The sequence below is a fragment of the Apteryx rowi genome, unplaced genomic scaffold (assembly GCF_003343035.1).
Source record: "Apteryx rowi isolate R43461 unplaced genomic scaffold, aptRow1 scaffold_139, whole genome shotgun sequence".
In the NCBI taxonomy this organism is placed as follows: domain Eukaryota; kingdom Metazoa; phylum Chordata; class Aves; order Apterygiformes; family Apterygidae; genus Apteryx; species Apteryx rowi.
The window spans coordinates 1,773,594-1,779,625 of record NW_020447630.1 but is presented as its reverse complement, the minus strand read 5'-3'; positions in this window follow the sequence as shown (position 1 = coordinate 1,779,625).

The window sequence follows — 6,032 nt, the reverse complement described above, 5'->3', positions numbered from 1 at the left end:
CAATCATAGACCAAATATGCAAGTAGTTTGAACCCCATTCAGAATTTGAAAACCTTTCTTTCCACATGCAGACATGTTGGTCTAAGGCATGCTCCCAGTGAAAATCCACTTACTAAACTCAGAATTGACCAGTCCACATGCTTAAACACCCACATCAACAGTCAATTAGCTGAAGCAAAATACCAAAGCAGTTGGGAGTACATACAGTAGACAATTTGCCTTAGAAAGTGACTTGAATGTACAAAGAAACTTGATGCACTTATTTTTTAATGTTGAGACAGCAAGTTTATAAAACATCTGTGTAGGATCATAGTTACACCAGTAAAGAAGTGTGAGTGTGCATGTGTGGTACTAGAAGCCTATCTGACTGGTCAAACGGCTTGGTGCTATGAATTACGTGTGTTAGTTATGTGATCACTTCATTGATGCACCTGGACAGCTGAACAAGGCAAGACAAGCATTTTTTCTGAAAGCTTCTTTTGTACTGTGGAAGCAAGATTGAAGTGGTGTCCAGTATCAGAGTTGCAAAACTTGGTGAAACATTCAGGATGATGAAAAAGGTTACCTGTGAGTCTGTACAGTATTCAATATTCCTTTGTCTTACCTTATTTTGTTTAATTTAAGAGTGAATATGGGAACAAATGTACAGATCCTTTTTTTTTAGTGCTGTGTGAACTTTTAATAGATGAATTTTTAACAAAAGTTTTCATTTACAGGAAAATGCAAAGAAAAAAATTTCAGGTGAAGGCAATTTTTTTTAGTAGTTTTATAAGATAAATGAATAATGTTGTTTAAGGTTCTGGTGAGAATGGATATTGTGGTAACATTTATTGAAAATAGACAACTGCCAATACCTTGGGGGAGGTGGGGGGGCACCCTGGTGATAAAATTAACCTTTTTATGATAGAAAATGGGATTTGAAAAGTTGATTGCCTAATGTTTACAAGGGTGTAACCTAGATTCTCAACCCTTGCAAGATCTTGAAGAAAGATAGAATAAGAAATGATAAGCTAAAACAAGTCACATTTCCCCTCCCTTTCCTCCTCCCTTTCCTCCTCCCTTTCCTCCTCCCTTTCCTCCTCCCTTTCCTCCTCCCTTTCCTCCCACTTTAGCTCACTTGCAGAGGAACAGCATATACAACAGTTCCGTGATTTAAGGCAGTTTGAATTTTTTTAGTCTCAGAAGCTTTACCCAAGTAAAAATATTGTTTCATTGTAGGATGTTTGTGAATCTGAATATGAAGAAGGTGTAAAGGCCTCCAAAATGGAGATATGTGCTGGTCTCTATGATTCACCATTGTGGCTGGTATTAAGTTTCATGAAGTAGTGAATTATGACCTCATTTTATTTTCTTTACTTATAATTTATTTCAAATTTACATTGATAGGATTTTTTTTAATGGGTATATGTTTGCACTCCTAATTTTTATGATTTTTTTTTTATATACTGCTTTAGGGCCCTTTAAATGTGGGCTCCTGAGGCCCATTTAATGCTGTGAATTACTGTTTGTCAATTTTGGGGGGTTTTGATTTATTTTAAATGTTTTCTTTTTTTTAGGTATCTCTTTTATTTATTGCTATACCTTTTAAGTCCTTAAGCATAACTTAGAATGACTATGGCACAAAAGGCAGATGGAAATGTATTGTGAAAACAAGCATGCTGGCTGGGCTCATAATCATTTACTTAAAATCGCTTTTGTAATACATAGTCTTCAAAGTTACAGGCAAAATATTTGGCAGAATAGTTGTATTATTTCTACAATTCTTTCTGCTTTGTCTACTTTCTTATATAGGTAAGATTTCAAACTTTTTGAGTGGGTGGGAACAGATTTTCTGATTCTCTGACAAAATCTGAAACAGTTTGTACCTCTGCTTTGGCAGAAAATCTGTTTTAAGTACAGCAGTGGTCCAGAGACTAATCTCATTTATGCTGCTGTAAATCAGCAACAATTTCACTGCAATCAGTGAAGTTACAGTTATTTGGTCCTACTGTAAATGAAATTTGAATCAAGCCTTAAATTTCCCCAAGTAAGTTTGTGATGGCTCAAGTATTTGCTTAAAAAAAATAGGCAGTTACAGACGATCTTAAAATGTACATTCATTTTTGCTGCTACAAGAATATTAAAAACCCAGTCTGGCTATTCTGAGGTATTGTAATGCCTGTTCCATCCATTTCCTTTTAAATGACAACCACACCTGGGTGTAACACAGATATGAACTCCTCCATTAGCTCCTCTTGCCCTTAATGTCTTTCCTGCCTGTGGAACTAATCTAACTGTGCTAGTCATAATGCTGCACAATTAGTTTAGTAACAGTCATCAAAATGTACCGTGTACATTAATGATGAGTGCTGTTGATCAGCATAGATTTCTAGGAGCATGGTTTGATATGGATTACTCTAATTATAAAGATTCAATATTTAAGTGTAAAGGACACTCCATTTAAATGATGGTATTATCCATAATAGCATTCCCAGTCATGATCTTTGTGCTATTATTACTATACTGCTTAATAAAATTCAATGAAGAATTAACTTTAGAGATCACATCCCACTCCCGAACTTGAACAGGGCCTCTCTTGCATGCCTTTTCAAAGTCTTGTGGTGGGCCTGACTTCATTGACCTCTACTTTTCACTCCATCTTTCATAGAAATCATTTTTGATTTTTTTTTGATTACCTGACATACTGTGGTGAATGGAGCTAACTGTGTATATGAATGTTTTTTTTTAATTGTCTATGATAGCTTATGCATTTTAGGAGAGTCCCGGTACTCATTTACTAAGATTTAATCAATTTTTTAATTGACTTTTCAATCCCTCCCACCACAAGCAAGTTAGCTCCAACGAGCGCTTACTGTGCATTTGGGACATTTCTGTCATATGCTTCTCTTTGTTCCTCTGTCGCCAGAGGTTCTTGCTCAGTGATGATGTTTTGAGAGAAATAGTAAATTTGTTGGTCTGGATTTATTAGAAAAGGAAAAAGTATAATGTTTACACTTGAAAGAAACTGTAAGCTTTCATCTTTTCACTCAATAATTGAACAAAAACCTAAAAGTAACTAGGGGTAAGCATTTCTTAGAATGCAATTATATTATTCACCTGGTTTAAAAATGTTTGCTATTTAAAATAAAAAAAAAGGAAAAAAAGTCTGTTTGTTGTGGCTTTACAAAAAAATCTAAAAAATTAAATAAATAAAACAATGGCATAAAAATATTGAAAGAAAAAGAAAAAAAAAAGAAGAAAAAAAGAAAAAGCTTCTCTGCACTAGACTAGCTAGGAGCTCCATATGGCAGGAGCTACCTCTTCAAGACTGGGCTGTAATCACAACTGTAAAAGAGCAAATCTGAAGTATGCTTTCACACATTTGCATGCAGCCATTATCTTTCAAACTATGGAAAGAAACAGTCTTGTTGCTGGCTGAGAAGCACCTCACACACCTCCTCTCTCTTGTTCTGAATGGTGTTTGTGTCAGTCTGCAGCTGTGTATGGTATTATGTCTTATAATCCTGCATCACTTCTATTCTCTCCAGTCATATCTAATGTAGAAAATTAGTTTCCAGTGAAAGTAATATGTAGTGCTTTTATGATATTTGTGTGCAATATCCCCTCTTCCATTGAGGATATTTGATGTAAAGGAAACAAGCTCAGTTCCACAATAAAATACAAAAGTGGTAAAGTGGTGTTGACATGTTTCTTGTCTTTGTGTATGTATGTATTTGTAAGTTTGCCCTTTCCTTCAGTCATGATTATCTAATATATGGGGTTTTCCTTAAAAGATCAGTGACTATTTAAATGCTAGGTAAGAACCAATCTCTTTAGCAATCAGAAAATAAACGGAGAAAATTACTTCTATCTTGTGGTGTAAAACATTATCATGATGTACCATGATGTGGCTTTTATTTTTTGTTCTCATTTCTGTATTCCTCAGCAGCATGAGAAAACACCCCATTTTCAGTAAGTACACCTTCAAGGGGCAGTGCCAGAGATAGCCAATAAAGCTACATCAGCCTGAACCCTCCTGGTTTGAAAAGAGACCTTTCCCAAACCAGGTGGTTGTTGCAGTGTAACAGAAGTGTGTGGCTTGTCGCCAGTGAACGCAGACCCTTGCGGAGTGCCGCTGCCTGGCCCTGCAGCTGGGACAAGGGGGGTTGGGCAGGACAGTGCACTCGGGAGGAGCTAGTGTTCGAGCTGAACTGTACTTTGATGCTCTAATTTTGTTCTTTACTTTTGGGGCTTACTCCTGTGAATGGCAGGCTGGTCCCCTGCTCCTGTTAAAGGGATGTTGCAAGATCAGGCCTTGCACCTTCAGAGTTTTGCTGGCCTTGTGATGACCGCTGGAGGGAGGTATGACAGCCAGCACCTACAGCTTTCTTGTGGGTGAACAGCGAGACAGTGGGAGACGGTAATCACGTGGAAGCGGGTAAAGGCTGGTGCGGCACAAGGCTAGGGGTGCTCACTGCAAGAGGAAGCAGTGGCACTGTGTGATTTCTTTCATCCTCGGATGGGAGTCCTCTTTGTGGACCCTTTTCTGTCTCTTCTAAGTTTTCATTCATAAATTCCAACAATATTAATAGGTATTGTGTTTTTGCTTGAACTGGGCTAAGCATGGCAAAGTAGAGCAAAACAAAGACCAGGTGAGGGGAGTCAAGTGCTACAAATCTTGCTTCAGGATAATCCTGCTTATGTTTATGTCAAGATTTTTTGAGCTGTTGTGGTAGTGTAAAACATACCAGGTCAGATTTCTCTCCTGATAAGTCATCTGTAATTGCAGAGAAAGACTCTGGATTTACACAGGTAGAACTACAGACATTGTTTGGTCTGTAGCATTTTCATTGCTGATTACAGAGGCCAGAGGAAAGCACTTTTCTTCGGTGCAGCTGCTGAGGAGAAGAATTTTTATTTCCCTTAGTGTTCTTAATGAAAAAATTTATTCAGGTTGTAAAATATTTCAGATGGCATAGGAAATGGATAGTCCCTCAGTCCTATTGGGTAAACCTAAAATGAGGGATCTATTTTGTGGCACCCGGACCTGGAGGTTGTTTAATATTGATTTATAGAATTTTAGGGTTGGGAGGAAGTGGTACTTTTTCATGGTTCCTAGGCTGATGGGATTGGAAGAGATGTGGGGGGTCCCTTGAGCCATGTTGGTGGTGACACCCTGTTGCTGCAGCAAGCCCTACTTTGGTGTTTTGGCAAGGCTGCTCAGCTTCCTGGAGGGTCACAGCGCACTGCCGCTGCCCGCGTGCATCCGTTGTGGAAATTGCCCCCGCTGTTACCTGCTGCTTGGGTCCCCACCTTTCCCTTGCACATGTGGGCAGGCCAGTATGGCTGGTGCGGGGCCGCCGAGGAGATCCTCCTCCCTTTTACTGTGTGTGTTTTCCTCAGATTCAGCCCAGCCCCCAGAAGCTGAGTGTCTCCAGAGAAAACCTGAACGCCCTCAGTTTACTGGAGGACTTGCTGGAGGCTTTTGACTTCAGTAGGAAATGAACATGCTCAGTATCTTTTCCACCAGAAATGATTTTTTTCCCCATTAATATCAAAGAGAACTAAAGAACTAAATCAATAAGCACTGCAAGCTGCTGGAGCTGTGTTCACTGCTGTTTTTCAGGGACCCTTGCCCCTTATGTACTACTTCTCTGCACTTTAACAATTGCAGAGTTCCCAGCCCTGCTGTGAACAGCTGGCAAGGCAGCAGCAGAGCGTCACTGGGCATCTGCTGGCAACTTCACCGGCAAAATGATTGCATCCACAATGATTTACTCATCATGCTGCAGCCCAGTCATCACCTCTGCTTGTGAATGATGCAGGGAAGTGAAACAGATAGAACTTATCTCCTAATATCAATAAACCTAAATATACATAGCAATTCCTGTATACATTGATGTTATATCTTGTATACCTGTTATGGTTCAGAAACTCATTTTAACTGAGCGTTTACAAACACTATGTTATCTTGGCCCAGCTGTATTACTTTCTTAGCTTAAACAGCTGAAGGTAAACTAAACCACTAAGCCACTTAAATACTTAATATGAAC